We start from the raw sequence: 18,047 nt of genomic DNA on the forward strand, positions 1-18,047 counted from the left end.
CTAGGGCAGGACCTTCTGCTTAAGTGCAGCTGACATCAAAGAAGAGTGTGCCCTTCCCGGAACGAACTCAGAGGCAGGGGCGGAGGAACTGCCCTGTGGGTGAGCCAGCCCAGGGTTCCATCAGACCCACTTTGGCTTGCTTCTGTGTATTGGGCTATGATGATGGTGAAGGTGACAAATAATACTAATAAAGCCACCACTGACTAAAGGCTCGTTATATGCTATGTGCTCGGCATAACTGTCCCAGTCACCACAGCAGCTGCCGCCACCACCACTTCTTGGAGGTAGACAGCAAAATCCTCATTTGGCAAGTGAGGAATCTGGGAGCACAGAGCCTAAAGTCACACGGTGATGAAGCAGGATTTGAGGCCAGACCTGTGGGGTAAAGGTCTAGGCCTTTAGAAATGCTGCACGACCCATACCAGTATCTTCTAAATCTAAGCACAGACAGGGGAAGGGATGGGAAGCCCCAAACCGACCTCTGAACTTTTCCTAGAGTAGCATCTCCCCAGGCACCACTCCTCCAATCAACTTGGAGCCAGGCTGCCGGGGCTGCAGCTGCCCCAGCCCCCAGAGGCCCTTCCGGAGCCTGACCCCACTGTTCTCTGCACCATCCACGCTGCCCCTGGCTCCCAGCCCAGTCGTGCTGTTTGGACTGTCTTTATGAAAACAAATTTCCAAGCAGATAAACCCTGGAGGTTTGGAAAGAGGCCTGCATGCCTATAACTGAGTAAATGGGGATTGAAGCAGCAAGCGTAATTAAAAGAACAGATAATCCTCGACTTTCATTTAATGCTGGAATTGAAGGTTCCCTCTGCTACAGAGTTCATCAGAGCTGCTCACTGGTCTGGCTTCTTCGTTTTATTTCTTCTGCTAACCCTAAAAAGGAGTTTGAGGAACAATAAAATAGCAGAAAGCTAGAAATGGAAATTGGTCTCTAGACACATGAGAACCAGCCATCGACTGAAAACTTGCAGCCAGAACAACATGGGCAGCCAGGAGCTCAGCAAATGGTCCACAGACGGGATGGTTCATAGACGATGTATTAGTCAGCCCAAGGGGTACTGATTCAAAATAGCAAAATTTGGTTGGTTTTTACAAAGGGTATTGATTTGGGGTAGAAGCTTACAGTTACTAGGCCATAAAGTGTAAGTTACTTCCCTCACTAAAGTCTTTTGTCTTGTGTTGGAGCAAGACAGCTGCCGACATCTGCCAGGGTTCAGGCTTTCTGGGTTCCTCTCTTCCCTAGGCTTGCCTCTCTCTGGGCTCAGCTTCTCTGTTTTCTCCACAAGGTCAGCCGTAGATTATGGAGCTCTCTAGGCTTGGCCTCTCCACACGGCCAGTTTTAGACTTTCAGGAAAACAGCTCTGTCTCTCCAGGGCTTCTGCCATGTCTAAGGAGCTGTCTCTATTCCTTTTTCTTCTTCTCCTCTGTGTTCACTTCCTGGGCTCCAGCTCAAAACTAACTCCAACATCAAAACTCCAACATCAAAACTCCAACTCTGTTCTTTGCCATGCCTTTTATCTGTGAGTCCCCATGCACCAAAGGGCAGGGACTCAACACCCTACTGATGTGGCCCCAGGAAAGACTTAATCATTATTTAATCAAGTAAATCTGAATCCAAAACACTCTAATATGCCCAGAGGAAAGGGCCAGTTTACAAACATAATGCAATATTTCTTTTTGGAATTTATTAATAATATCAAACTGCTATAGACATGATGGTCCATAGATGGGATGGTCCATAGACAGGAGACTCTGGTCACAGCTGTGTTTCCAGAGCCCAGAGGAAATCTCAGGGCTAGAGTGAGCACAAGGAAGAGTGTTATCTGACGCAGCAGGAAAGGCCATGCCCTGTGTTGTACCTAGAAAAATAAGAGGCTCAACCAAATGAGCCCCCTCCTTTCTTCTGGGAGGACAGCTAGTGGTTTCATCCAAGACTCCTTGAGGTGGGAGAAGATGTGTTTTCTTCTTCATTGGTCAGAACATTGCTTACCTATAGAGAAGAGGATCCCTCAGGGCCATAGTACTGGGGTGTCTATCATCCTGGGCACTTTGGGCCAGTGTGGAATTGAACGTAAGCCTCACCGATACTCACTGACAACTGAGTAGCTACTCAGATGAGGCTGTGGCTACCTGACCCCTCATTTAGCAGCCCCTGAATGCTCAGCCCTCCTCTGGGAAGCTTCTGTCAGTCTGTCTACAGTGGGCAAGAGAGGCAGGGGTGATGATGGCAGCTACTCTGAGGGGAATTGCTACAGTTCCCACCAGCAGATGACTTCTCACCCCTGATCTGCAAGATCCATGGGCCCCAACTTCAGTTAAGTTGGCTTGTCACTCTGATTTCACCACCTCTGCTGTCCCCAACCCAGCCTGGGAGCTGCCAGGAGTACCTACTTCCCTATAGAAAGGTGAAGCAGAAGTGACATCATGCTGCAGACCCCCAGCCCAAAGCGACTGGGGCTGGTGACTGTCCAGCCTGCCTCAAAAGGCCAAGGAGCCTCCTACCTAGTGGCCTGGTGCCTAACACAAAGCCTGTTCTGCCCCTGGGAACACTCTCAGCTGCCGCTCCTTGGGCAAAACAGAGTATCAGCCCCTGAACCTGGGCCCTGAGCACAAGGTCGGTTACGCAAGCAACTCCTCTCATTTGGTCTACTGAGCCCATGAAATGGCCTTCAAGATGTTGGCCATCGGCTCCATCCAGTATGCCCTGAGCATGGGGGCACAGGGTGCGGAGGATGCCCTGTCTGCAGAGGTGTCAGCTGACAATATTCTAGGCTGCTTCTTGATGAATCTGGTTAACCAAGTGTGATGGTTTGATGCTGTATGGACCCCAGAAAAGTATGTTCTTAAAGCTAAGCCTTTTCGGTGGGCTTAAACCGATTGTAAGAAGGCTCTTTTGGTCAGTTTATTTCAAGTAAGGCATGGCCCAGGGTGAGAATTAATCTTCTGACTGGAGTTCTTTATAAACAGGATGAATATGGAAAGAGAGAGAAAACTATGGAAGCAAAAAGCTGAAAGCAATGAAACCCAGAAGAGTAGGGAGAGACCAGAAAATGCTGCCACCTGCCTTGCCATGTGACAGAGAAGTCACCGGCAGCTGATGAAAAAAGCATAGGGCCTTAATTTGGACATTTTCATGGCCTCAGAACTGTAAGCTTGTCAGGTTCAAATCCCCATTGTAAAAGCCAACCCATTTCTGGTATATTGAATTTGGCAGTCTAGTAGACTAAAACACCAAGTACTCAAAGGAGTTCCAGATGACTTCAACATCAAGGACCTGCTGAGGGTGACCTAACTTGTAGACCTATGAACGGGCCCCAGACAGCACCTGCCAATCTGGGTCCCGGCCCTGGGACTCAGAATGGAGTGAAGTAGGAATGGTTTCTTTGTGGTCTTGAGCCTCATTGAGTCAGTCACCTGATTGTGACTCTAAATCAATGTAACTTTTGTAAATGGGGAGGGGGGGGAATCAAACGATTTTCTTGTTGAAAGTTTTGTTTTCTTTTGAAAGTACTAAATATACAGTTTCTAGAAAAATACAGCTGGATTTCTCTTTTCCAGTCAGTGGTTTGGAATTATCTGTTTTTCCATGATTCTATAATAAGACAGGTACACTTAGAACATTTTGTGATGTCCCCTTTTCATCTGGAGACTTTGACGGGTCTTTTGCACATGGTTATACTGGTTTGTTCTTCCTGTGAATTAAGCTGCAGCTCCACTTTGCAGCTTGAAACATGAGTCAGCACGGGGAGAAACTCTCTTTTCTACTCATGGGCTGGAGCTGGAAGATGGTAAGGAGGCCCCTAAGTCCAGGCCATGATTGATTTCTCCTGATTAAGGCAACTCCAGAAAGTGATCAAGCCCTCAGGCTGCCTTGTGTTTGCCTTTGGAAAGCCACCCCACCTACCCTGCTTCTCCTCAGCACCTCCTCAGATCGCACAGGCACGGGGGAGGGTGGGGGTGACAGGTGAGGAGCAGCAACCCCCACTTGCCTGTCAACCCCAGGGGACATCAGAGCTTAACTAGCTGTCAGAGAGCATGCAAGAGGGCTTAAGAAGGAGAGAGACTTATTCCCAGCTACCACTGTTCACGTCACACTAATTCATCTCTACTTATGAACTCAGGATATAGGAGCCAGGGCTGGGGAGAGGAAATCACACCCCCACTCCCACCACCCCACCCCACCTCAATCCATATGATTTTCCAAATTATATTCTTTCTATGTGGGTTAAACTGAATATTTGTTTTCTCTGGCTACTGTAACAAATTACCGTAAGGTCCTTATCACAAAATTGTGGGAGAGGAGGGGAAAGAGGCCCAGCCCTTGTCTCAAGCAGCTGGTGCTCCTGCCCAGGAAGGCCCAGGCTGCTCGCCTGTTGCAGTAAGACCACCCAGTCACCAACAGGAGAAAAACGTTCTGTAAAGTTCATTCCTCTTACAGAATCATAAACCGCTTCTTTTTCTATCCCATGTGAGCAGGGAAAGCTGTCAACCTTCATGTCTCAGTCAAAGTTAGAATCACTACGATGCTGCTACCAAACTACCCTTTAAGCGTCCTCTTGGGACCATTTCCCAACCTTTGAACTGTTTCGACTGCTCACTGCTGCAGAATCCCAACTCAGTGAGGCATGAGGCTCTGGATTCAGGTAGTACTCTGGGCGGCAGACTTGGCCCAGTGGTTAGGGCGCCCGTCTACCACAGGGGACGTCCCCGGTTCAAACCCCTGGCCTCCTGACCCATGTGGAGCTGGCCCATGAGCAGTGCTGATGCGCGCAAGGAGTTCCGCCCCGCGCAGGGGAGCCCCATGTGCAAGGAGTGCCTCCCGTAAGGAGAGCCGCCCAGCGCAAAAGAAAGTGCAGCCTGCCCAGGAATGGTGCCGCACACACGGAGAGCTGACACAGCAAGATGACGCAACAAAAAGCAACACAGATTCCTGTGCCGCTGACAACAACAGAATAGGACAAAGAAGACGCAGCAAATAGACACAGAGAACAGACAACCAGGGTCGGGGGAAGGGGAGAGAAATAAATAAATAAATCATTTAAAAAAAAAAGTACTCTGTAAAGTGACAGCACAGACCCTCTGCAGGCCAATCAAACATGGCAGCCTCAGCCTTCGTTGTCACCAGCTTCTGTAGTGAGGGACAACTCCTAAAGAGGATCACATAACAAGGAGATGGGCCCATTCTCGAGTCCCAAGCGCAGCCTCATTTCTAACTGTTTCATCCGACTGATCAGGGATGGGGAGCTGATACTAGCCTGACTTTGCTAGGAGCCATATGAGAGATTTGAAATGGATCATGGGAGAAACTCATCAAGCCAAAGCCCAGACATAAAATGATATTAAAAATAGCTAACAGTTATTAAGTGATACAACAGGGTGATTAAGAGCAAAATCTCTGGCAAAGACTCTGGTGGTAGATGTCTAGGTTTAAATCCCAGCTCCAGCACCAGCTAGCCACAGAATCCAGGGCAAGTTTCTCAATGCCTCAGTTTCCTTGTGTGAAATTGAGCATAAGAATAGGGCCAGTTATATAGGATTACAGCATTTGGCTCAATGGAAGCCCTCACTAAATTAACCAGATGCTACGTAAGCAGTTTTTAAGCATTTCTTAATTAATCATCAAAATAACCCTATGGGGTATGTGCTATGATAATCTCCATTTCTAAGATGAGGACGTTCAAGGTCATATAGCTGCTAAGTGGCCATGGCTTTGCTCTTGGCCTCTCTGGAAAGCAAGAATCCAGGGGGAAAGACCAGCAGAACCAGTACCTTAGACCTCCATGAAATTCTCAGTAACCAAATTAATTTAGTTTGCTGCATTTGAGAGGAAAAATCTATGCCTTTCTGAGGTATTGCTGTGGACTCAGACAATGAGAAGGCATGGGAGCTCTATAAAGGGCAAGAATTGATGCATTGAAAACAGTAAAATCACACAGACAAAATGTCGAGCAAAAGAAATCCAACAGAAAGGATTATATACTGTGATGCCATTTAGATGAAGATCAAAAGCAGGCAAAACCACCCCATGCTATTTAGTGAAGCATTCTCAGATGGTAAAAATATAAAGGTGAGAAAGGAAGTGATTACCAGAGAAGTCAGAACAGTGGCTACTTTTGAGGGTGAGGAAGGGGGTTTCAGGGGTGTTGGCAGTGTCCTGACTCTTGCCCTGGAGAAAATGATACAAGGTTACCTTTATATAATTCACTTATATACTTTTCTCTATGTGTTATATGTCACAAGAATAAAAAGTCTGGTTTTTGTTGGTTTTGTTTCACTAATGAAATTTGCAGCAACTGCCCTTGAAAAGACAGAGAAAAAGGCATAGGAGCTAACCAACTCTTGGGCTGGAAAGACTTTGAGAGATCATCTCTCTGGTCTGGTGATTTGCAAACTAGTGATTTGCCTGCCCAAGGGCCACCTGGAGACTGTGTTAGAACACCACTTCCTGAGCCTCAGCTGGAGATTGGGACTCAGTTGGTAGGAAGTGTGGAACCTAAAAGTCTCCATTCCTACCGAGCCCCCAGGTGATGCTGATGACGACACACTTTGACTAGCACTCACCTGGTCTGCCCCCAAAGTTTTGCCCCACCTTTAAAACATCCACAGGATGTAATCCGTGGAATATTGTCCGCTGCCTAGATGGTAAAGCAGCTCCACCCAGCTTCTAGACCTGACAGATTATTGACTCTAGTTCAGGAGTCTTTGTGGAACAATCCCCCACCCCCCAAACACATACAAACACACATGCACTCACTCAAAAATATCAAATACTTGTGTCAAGTTGGACTTTCCGCAAAGCCCGGAGTAAGGTTAGTGATGTCCATATGGGGCTGCTGCTCCTGCCAGGCTGATCACTATCAGCCCTCAGCAAGGAAAACACAGGTCCCTGCCAATTTATCAGGAGGCAAACAACCTGAGCGCTCTCCTAAGTTCTGCTTTATATTTCTTGCATGCTACACAAAATGCAAAACAGAGGCTAAAATTAGAAGCGGAGGTGCTAGGGAGGCTGCTTTGTGTGGAGAGAAGACAAAGAAATGTCAGAGGAAAGATTCCGAGGGATGCTGCCTGGGGCTCCTTCCTCAGCTGTCCCGAGAGAAACTTGGACTAGAAAGGCAAGGGGGGTGGGGGGTGCAGAGTCTGGAGTCTAGGTGGACTGCTCAATTTTTATACAGGCAGAGGATTCCTGAATTTTTTTTTTTTTTTTTTTTTTACTTCCCTAAAAGCACCCTGACCTAATTTTTTAAAATGAATTGTTGCCTTATTCATCAAAATACATTCGTGGTGAATTGCAGTCAAGTCTTCTGTGATTACCCAATATAAAGTTTTATTTTCTACACTGGGGGCAATCATCTGTGCCTCCGTGCATGACAGTAATAGTCTCAATAGTGCCAGGCTGATGATGGCTATGACGAATTTCTTAAAGTGTCAGGCAAGCTGCAGTTTTAAAGGACTCCATCTGCAAAGCTTTCAGCAAAGCCTTGACTAAAAGAACAGAGTCCATGTGTAATAGCTGGCTGACTAGTCCCTCAACTAAGGGACACAGACTTGCTGGATAGGAGTATAAAAGCCTTAAAGTGGGAATAAATATAATAGCGCCTTAGATTGCTGGAGCCCTTTTCTTCACAGAACTCAGGGCAGTCTAGTTACAGTGACTCCTGCAGCCTCTGGGCAAAGTGACCAGCTGGCCTCCGGGTCTCATTTAGCCAGAGTGAAAACTGTGGACACTTTACAAGGGGGAAAAAAAAAAAAAAGCTAAGGAGAGACGTCAACACCGCCCCAGGACTCTCCCTGGGCAGCTCACTGCTCGGCAGGTGGAGCACGACTAAGATCCGGGGCGTGTGGATTCCACAGCTGCCTCCTGCCTCATGGCACAAGGGCTGGTGAGAAGATGACAAGGCGGTGTTGCCAACCAGGAATTAGGCAGGGGCGTGGAAGTCAGGTCACCGACGGCTCCGGCTTCTCTTTTCTCCTAGGCTGGTGGCCGGCGAATAGGAGTCTCAGGGCGCCTGTTTGCTTCTCAAGACCTGACACCCGGGGAGGGGGCAGTGCAAGCACTGCGGGCGGCTAGGAAACCCGCAGCGCGGCTGTTGAGGCGCAGCCCGGCGTGGCGCCCGGAGGCGGGGTGAGGCGTGATTCCCGCTCCTACGTGGGGCGCCCAGGCCTGGCCTGGCAGCGCTTGGCTGAGCAGCACAGCCGAGAGCCGGGGGAAGCGACCCCGGGCGGGGGCGGAGGCACGAGGACGAGAAGGTTCTCAGGAGCGAGGCGGCCCGTCCTGTTCCCCTTAGCAGGCCTTCCCCGACCCGGCTCACCAGGGTGGGCGCAGACAGGAGGTCACTGCTGGGTGGGCAGCGGGAGCCCCCGAGAAACCAGAGCCCAGGCGCCAGGGGCCTTCCTCGGCTGCCTGGAGCCCGCCCCCGGGCCTCCCCTACTCCACCGCTGGCTTGTCCCGTTTCCACTGCCCGGCAGCCAGATGAGCAAGAGAAATTAAAGAGCTTGAACCTGAGCTAATTCACTGGAAGAGACATGCCTAAAAGTGGTTTCGGTGTTTCTGTGCTCTCTCTGACTCCCATTCCAAGGCAAGTGAAAAATGTCTATCTGAGTGAAGCCCTCAGGGCTCTGGCTAAGGCGATAGTGCTGTTATTATTAGGGCAACTGGGAGGGAGCCGTGCCATCCCAGGGCAGGGCTGGGTGGGCTGTGTGGGAGGCAACTGTCAACAGCTGCTGGGAAGAAAGTTTGTTTATTGTCAGCAGCCTGGCGCAGAGATTAAGAGAGGCGTGTGTCTCCAGATCACGCCCACGTAGCTGCAGGCAGTGGCAGCTCCAGGCATTACATCCAACTAGGGGGGTCCCCAGAGTCTCCATTCGGCCAACAAGGAAACCCGGGAGGCCACCAGGATAGTTGGGGAAATTCCCATGGAGTCACCCAACCAAACTCCTCCCCAGAAAAGTGCAGCATGCGATGCCTTGCCAACAAATTCAACTTGAAGACCCAGAACCACTGTGAATCCCACACACTAGCTCCAGACGAGATTGCTTTTCTTGCATGGATTCATTCATTTCTTTGTTCACCAAATACTTATCATCCACCTTCTCAGACAAACAAAATGTATATAGCGCTAGGAAAAGAACAGTGAACCAGACTGATTCGATCCCTGCTTTCACTGAGTTAATAGTCTGCTAGAAATTACCTGTAAGTAAATATTATCATTTGATGAGTATTTTATTTTATTTTGTTTTAAGTTTTATTTTTTAAATTTATTTCTCTCCCCTTCCCCGCCTCTCACCCAGTTGTCTGCTCTCTGTGTCCATTCACTGTGTGTTCTTCTGTGACTGCTTCTATCCTTATCAGCGACACTGGGAATCTGTGTTTCTTTTTGTTGCGTCATCTTGTTGTGTCAGCTTTCCATGTGTGCGGCGCCATTCCTGGGCAGGCTGCACCTTCTTTCTCGCTGGTCGGCTCTCCTTGCGGGGCGCACTCCTTGTGCGTGGGGCTCCCCTACACGAGGGACACCCCTGCGTGGCAGGGCACTTCTTGCGCACATCAGCACTGCGCATGGGCCAGCTCCACACGGGTCAAGGAGGCCCAGGGTTGGAACTGTGGACTTCACATGTGGTAAGCAGATGCCCTATCCATTGGGCCAAGTCCACTTCCCTGATGAGTATTTTATAGGAGAAATTCAGGGAGCCAAGTGTACAATAGCAGGGGAAATCTAAATCCACTACCAGGAATTACCTTGAGGTGGAAACTGTCGCTAAAAGATACTGTTCAAGATACTAGGGTCTCAAGAGAAGGCAGCCTAAGGCCATCACTGCTCTTTCTCCTTCAGCTAATTAAACTTAACTAATATCTACCCATCTGACTGGTGTTCTATTCCATAACAGTCTCCTGAACAGAAAACCTTGGGAAAAGATCATTATAAGCATAGCGTATCCATCAAAGTATCCAGTATTCTCTGGGTACTATGACAGCCTTCTTTATCCATTGAGATCAATATAATCATCATGCTATTATCATCTGCCATTATTATTACCCTTCCTGTGACAATGAGCCCCTCCCCAAAGAAGCCCAGCCCTTTGTGGCATTGTAAAACAGCCTCATAAAATCTAAGAGGAGGCAGGAAAAAGTGAAGTGATGAGAAGTTTCACTGATTTCCTTTAGCACAGCATCTAGTGTGAATCTTTAAAAATGTAAGTCAAATGGGAAACAGACTTGGCTCAGTGGTTAGGATGTCCGTCTACCACATGGGAGGTCCCGGGTTCAAACCCCGGGCCTCCTTGACCCGTGTGGTGCTGGCCCATGTGCCGTGCTGATGCGCGCAAGGAGTGCCCTGCCAGGCAGGGGTGTCCCCCGTGTAGGGGAGCCCCACACGCAAGGAGTGCGCCCCGCAAGGAGAGCCGACCAGCGAGAAAGAAGGTGCAGCCTGCCCAGGAATGGCACCGCCCACACCTCCTGTGCTGCTGACAACAACAGAAGCGGACAAAGAAACAAGACGCAGCAAATAGACACAGAGAACAGACAACTGGGGGAGGGGGGTGAATTAAATAAATAAATAAATCTTAAAAAAAAAATGTAAGTCAGATTATGCCCCACCTCTATTCAAAAATCCTTCAATGTTCCAAGTCACCTGATCAGTGACATCTTCCTGGGCCACCCTATTTAAAATAGCAACATTCCTCCATAATTCCTGCTTGATTTCTCTTCATAGACAGTATCACCACCTGACACACTGTATACTTTGTCTCTCCTACTAGAATGTATGCTCCTGGAGTATAGAAGGCTTTTGTTTGCCCCCTACTACTTTATCAATAGTGCCTAGAACAGCACTCGGCACAGCAAAGAGCAATACATTTTTATTGAATAAATGAATGAATACATAAGTAGATGAATGAATGAATGATAAATTAGTTAGGAAAGGAAGAACTTCAATAAATGATGTTGGAGTTTTTGGCATTCCGGATAGAAAATAATAGAATTTAATCCCTCACTATACAGCAAAGCAAATTCTAGATGGAAATACCTATGTATAAAAAATGGAAACTTAAAACTTTAAATCATAATATAGGATACTATCTTTATGATTTCAAGATAAGGAAGATTTTCTTAGATAAGATTCAAAAAGCTTAAACTATATGCAAAAAGATTGACATTTGACTACAACAAAAATAAAAACTCCATACATCAAAAGTTACCATAAACAAAGTTTAAAAAGTAAGCAATTTTGGAGCCAGTGTAGCTCAGCAGTTGAGTGCCTGCTTTGTATGTACAAAGTCCCAGGTTCAATCCCCAGTACCTCCTTATAAGAAAAAAAAAAAAAAAGCAAACAATAAACTGGAGTAGGAACATATATGCTTCAAAAACTATTAGAATTCACAATATATAAAGAATTCCTTCAATAATAAAAAGATAAATCCCAGTAGAAAGAGAGGGTAAAGGAAACAGACAATTTACAATTGAAGGAACTTGAAAGGCCAATACATTTAGGAAAAGCTGCCCAACCTCCCTACTAAACAGGGAGACATAAACAAAAACAATGAGTCACTCACCTCCATTAGATTGGCAATAATTGAAGATCTGATAAAATTAAATGTTGATTAAACTTTGGAAAAAATTAGACCTTTCATTTACCACTGGTTGGAGTCTGAATTCAAATAGGAATTGTGGAGAAGAATTTGGCAGTAAAACAGGAAATGCACACATCGCTCAACTCAGCAATTCTGTTTGTTCTGAAGAAGTTCTTGCATGTGTGCATAGGAAGACATGTCTGAGGGTCTTCAGAGCAGTCTTGTTTGTAAAACATCAGAAGCAACCTGTCCATTAAGGGGGGGGATGAAGAGTTATATAATCCAAAAAGGAATACTAGACAGCAGAGGGTGAGTAAACTTTTTGCAGTCAGATTGTAAATATTTTAGGCTAGGTGGGCTGCATTTGTCTGTATTGTATATTCTTTTTTAAAAAAAAAATTTTAATTTTTAACAACCCTTTAAAAAATGTAAAAAATTATTCTTAGCTGTAAAAAAACAGAGCCAGATTTTCTCACAGTCTGGATATACCCACAGGCCATCGTTTGCTGATCCCTGCTATTCAGCAACTAAAATTAGTTCATTAGATCTATATATAGATACATCAACTTGAATAAATCTTAAAAACAAGTGAAGAAAAAACATTCCAGGAAATATGTACAACATGGTACAATTTAGGTAAGTCTTTAATTCCTCACAAAATACTCTATGAATACACATGTGTAGTAAATTTATAAAAATATGTTTGGAAAGGATACATAAATTCATGATAGGAGTTTGCATCTAGGAAAAGGAGAATACGACTGGAGTAGGGTTCAAAGGAAACATCAGCTTTATCAGTAACTTTTTATTTCTTTCATATAAAATCACCTGAAGCAAATATGACAAAACGTAAATATTTATTCACAATGGTATTGGGTACAGCGATGTGTGTTGTTATTCCCTATACTTTCCTGTATTTACATTATTTCTGAAATGCATACAGAAAAAAAAACTAGAATGAACAAGGAAAAGAGAGACTGAAAGAGCTGTGCCAAAGTCTTAACAGTGATTATTTCCGCTAGGTGGGATTTGTTATTTGTACTTATCCTTATTTTCCAAGTCAACTTCTCTCTAAAAATGATTTTGCGATGAGAAAAGAGCTTAAAAAAACTTCCCAAGGCAGCAGCTCAACTACTGAACATGTCTTATATTTGGATTCCTATGAGGAGATAAGTCGCACATTCCTCTTCAGAGCCCTGGAGTGTCATTCCAAAGAGAGCATGTGTTCGAGGGCCAAATCAAACACCCGTCATCGTGCCTAGACATGAGGCCAGGGCTGGTTTTCTCCGTCTCCTATTTCTCCAAGCGGTGTTAACTCATCTCCTTGCCCTCGGGACGCTGCCTGCTGCTCCCCAACGCTGTTCAGCAGACAGGGTAGGTGCCATGACCATGGCTAAGGTTCAGTGGAGACCTGCTACCTCTACACCTGGCACAATCACCCCATAGGCTCAGCTGACCTCTCACTAGGCCCAAGACAACAGACCTTGGGATGGGGGTAAGTGACATTAGTGACTCAATTGTGGTTTCCTCTCTCCCCTGGGAAAATAAGTCCTTCAAACCATTTATCAGTGGGGGGCGGGGGCGGTGGGGTTGAATGGGACCTCATATATATTTTTTAATGTAATTAAAAAATAATAATAATAAATAAATATTAAAAAAAAAAAAAAAACATTTATCAGCATGTTGGACAACTGCGGTGTGCTGGGTTTCTGGTTTTCCAACGTGCTCCTCATTTTGATGTTCCAGTCTCCTGATTGAAGGCACTTTCTGACTTGCAGTACAAAGACACTACTGCTTCCCTACCAAGGCTTGAACTCGTGCCCTGGACCTGGCCAGTCTCACGGACGTACCACCTGTGCGGTCTCACAGACTCTAACTCTAAGCAGGCGCTTCACATCTGGTTTCATGCTCTACAGTCACTGCCGCTGAACCCGTGTTTTGTACGGGAAGTCCGATGGGACAATGGAGCACACGTGGGAGCAGAGGGGATATGTTGAGCCCCGCTGCACGCGCACATGGCCGGTGAGAAGAGGGCTCCACTTGGAGGCAATGCCCGGAGGCCACTGGCCCGTCCATCCCCAGAGCCCTGAGACATCTGCACAGATGACCACTGAATGCTGGGACAGGAACTGCCAATGCTCAGGCAGTAAACTTTGTCAGTAATTTATAAAAAAACAAAAAGGTACTTTTGGACTTTGCAATAAAACATATCTGAGAGTTATTAGAATTCTAAGAATTTTAAATCTCTGGTTTTGAAAAGCACAGCAGCAAATAGCCACAGACTCAGAAATAGAAATTAAATTCTAAGAAATTAAATTCAACAGAAAGGACACTATTTTCACATGTTACTTTGGATACATCTATTATGAACAAGAATTTCAAAACTATTTTTTCCTCATAATGGACAATACAGCAAAGAATGTACAACAGGTATTTTGAATTATATATAAATCATGAAGCCACTTTTTTTAAAAAAGACTTTCCCCTCCCTGCGCCCTTGTTGTTTTTACTGTTTGTGTCTATTCACTGTGTGATATTCTGTATCTAGTTCTCTCTTTTTTTTTTTTTTTCTTCTCATCTTTCTCCTCTAGGATTCACCTGGATTAAATCCTAAGGACCTCTGATGTGGAGAGAGATTCCCTTCAATTGTGCTACCTCAGTTCCTGGTCTCTGCTGTGCTTCACCTTGACTCTCCCCTTCATCTCTTTTTTGATGCATCATCATCTTGCTGTGTGACTCATTTGCGCAGGCACTGGCTCATCATGCGGGCACTCATGTGGGCACTTGGCTCACCACACAGACACTTGCGCGGGCACTTGGCTCACTGTGTGGACACTGGCTCACCATGCAGGCATGCTTTCTATTCTTCTTTTTCACCAGGAGGTCCCAGGGATTGAATTTGGGTTCTCCCATATGGTAGGCAGAGCCCCTATCACTTGAGCCACTTCCGAATCATGAAGCCAAACTTTTGATTTCTTGTACGACTCCAACAGGTTATAGGAAATGTCAGGAAACATTAAAATGCCATTGTAAAACCTTACAATTAAAATTAAATTCAAACTTACATGAAACTGATTTGTAGGAAGAGTTAAATTATTTTTAGAAAAGTTGTTTCATGAGAATCATCTAGTGCTACTGAAAAATATACTTTGAAATAATTTATCAGAAATTTACCTTGGTGTTGTCCCAGTCTGTAAAATACTCTTATCAGCTCCAGTAGAATTTGCATCAGCTGAAAGACTCTTCTTAAAATTAAAAACTATCAAAACTTATTTGAGATCTTGCATTTGCCAATAGACATATCATTCTCAATTATATCGATTGAAAATGAAGTTGCCAAAACTATACATTTTGATAGCCAAATAAATGAACTAGTGAAAAAACAAGCCAGGAATACCAGTAAGTCCACTCTAATCCATATCTTATTCCTCCATCCTGGGAACCCTGGGATGGTGATGTCCACTCCACCTTTATATTGAGAGGGGGCTTAGATCCCACATGGTTGATGGATGAGATTCTCCTGCTTGGAGTTGTAGGCACTCTCAGTTCCCTGTTATGGTGGATGAGCATCTTCACCTCCCTGTTAGCTGACCTAGGCAAGTCCAATGAACCACAGAGTAGGAGCAGCAACACTAGTAATGGAAGAAATTGATGTGGAGAAAGTGGCCATGGTAGTTGCTGAAGGCAAGAAGGAAGAAGAGATGTGATATGGGGGCATTTTCAGGACTTGGATTGTCCTAAATGATATTGCAGGGACAGATACTGGACACTGCATACCCTGCCATAACCCACTGGATGTACTGGGGCCGAGTGTGAACTACAATGTGAACTATGGTCCATGTGGTGCAGCAGTGCTCCAGGGTGTATTCACCAAATGCAATGGATGTGACACAGTGATGAAGGAGGTTGCTGATGTGGGAGGAGTGGGGGTGGGGTGGGGGGGGTGTTGCTGCCTCTCGCCACCCCTCCTCCCCTTTCCAGCCGTCGCTATCTTTCCCGCCAGTCCCGCCCATATTGCCAACGTACAATCTGCCCTCTTCCCCGGTAACTGCTTACCTCGGGGCTGTCCATCAGCTTCAGCCTGTCCACTACTGCCCCGTAGCTAGCCCTCCCTCCATCTTACTCCTCCCTCTCAACCCTATATAACCTAGTGCACTTCCATAATAAAGCAGACCTGTTCTTGCGCTCAAGCGGTCTCCGTGGTTTTTTCCCAAACCGCGCGTCCCCCACGCCTGGAGAACCGGTGCTCCCTTCGGGAGTACCCCCCGCCGGCGGTTCGGCAGGAGCGAGCCCCCCCCCCGACTCTTGGGCCTGAGCGAGGCTAAGCCCTCCAGCCCGACGGCAGGTGGGAACCTCTTATAGGTTTTTAAATTTTTTTATTGAAGTATATCATTCATACATGAACATACATAAACAATAAGTGTGTAGTAAAGATTGTGAACTTACAAAATAAACATACATAAAATCACACAGGGGTCTCATACATCACCCCTCCACCAATTCTTTGCAGTGGTGTGAAACATTTGTTACAAACTGTACAAGAGCATTGTCAAAATATTACTACCATCTATATTCCTTATGTTATATTTGGTGTATTTTTCCCCCAACCCATACTATTTTTTTAATGTATTTTTTTTTACAGCTATTGTGAACTTGCAAAACAACCATACAGATGTGTAGATTTCCCATACAACTCCACACCCTGGTGGAACATTTGTTACAGATTATGAGATAATATCATCAGACTATTACCAGCAATCATGGTCCATAGCATACATTTGGCACACTTTTTCCATACACCTCCTTTATCAGTATAGCTTGGCATTAATGCAAGAATATTAGAGTATTGCTGTTAACCACAGTCTACAGGTCACAACAATTGTAGTTTTCCCATGTTTCTCCATATTTCCATCACCCTGTAATAGTGATGTACATCTGCTCTAGCTAACATAAAGACTCTCTTGCATTTGTACCCTTAACCACAATTCTTAACCGCCTCTGGGTTCACTGTGTTATTCAGTCCCTAGATTATTCTTTAGCTTACTTTCTACTGACATTTACTTCCCCAGACTACCTTTTTCAGTCACAATCTCATTTATAAACCAGTTGTTACTCACTATAATGTGTTACTATCAACTCTATCCATCTCCACACTTTTACAGTCAAATTAATTAAAACTTCTATGTACATAAAAGTATCCATAGTTCTTCTCATCCCTCCTATTATCTCCTTATAACCTATATTCTAGGTTTTAATTCAATGTGTTTATCTGTATTTAGTTCATATTAATGGGACCATGCAATATTTGTCCTTTTGTGTCTGGCTTACTATGCTTAGTATCATGACTTCAAGACTCATCCATGTTACCACATATGTCCCAATTTCATTTCTTCTTATTGCAGCATAGTATTCCATCATATGTATATACCACATTTTGTTTATCCATTCATTGGTGGATGGACACTTGGGTTGTTTTCATCTTTTGGCAATTGTGAACAACATCGCTATGAACATTGGTGTGCAGATGTCTGTTTGCATAATAGTTATTAGTTCTTCTGGATATATTCCTGCTAGAGGAATTGTTGGATCATATGGCAGTTCTATATTTAGCTTCCTGAGGAACCGCCAAACTGTCTTCCACAGAGGCTGCACCATTTTACAATCCCACCAACAGTGAAGGAGTGTGCCTACATCTCCACATCCTCTCCAGCACTTATTGTTGTCTTTTTTTTAACAATGGCCATTCTATGTGGTGTTAGATGATACTTCATTGTTGTTTTAATTTGCATTTCCCTAATAGCTAGTGATATGGAACATTTTTTTCATGTGCTTTTTGGCCATATGTATTTCCTCTTTGGAGAAATGTCTATTTAAATCTTTTGCCCATTTTTAAATTGGATTGCTTGTTCTTTTATTGTTGAGTTGTATGATCTCTTTATATAGAAAGGAAATCAAAACCTTATTGGATAAGTGGTTTCCAAATATTTTCTCCCATCGAGTAGACTGCCTTTTCACCTTCTTGATGAAGTCCTTTGAATCACAGAAATGTTTAAGTTTGAGGAGGTCCCTTTTATCCATATTTTCTTTTGTTGCTCGTGCTTTTGGTGTAAGGTTTAAGAATCACCACCTACCACCAGGTCTTAAAGATGTTTTCCTACATTTTCTTCTAGGAGCTTTATTGTACTTCCTTTTATATTTAGGTCTTTGATCCATTTTCAGTTAATTTTTGTATAAGTTGTGAGGTAGGGGTCTTCTTTCTTTCTTTTGGCTATGGATATCCAGTTCTCCCAACACCATTTGTTGAATAAACTGGTCTGCCCCAACTGGGAGGGCTGGGTCTCTTATAGTTTTTAATGTAGCATTTTTTATGATCTGTGTATCTTCAAAAAAACATAAAAAAAAGAAAAACATTTTACTGGAATAATGAAAATGATGTAAAATTATTTAATTGGAGAATGCAAAACTATGTGAATATACTG

This window comes from Dasypus novemcinctus, chromosome 17 (genome assembly GCF_030445035.2).
Source record: "Dasypus novemcinctus isolate mDasNov1 chromosome 17, mDasNov1.1.hap2, whole genome shotgun sequence".
NCBI lineage: Eukaryota > Metazoa > Chordata > Mammalia > Cingulata > Dasypodidae > Dasypus > Dasypus novemcinctus.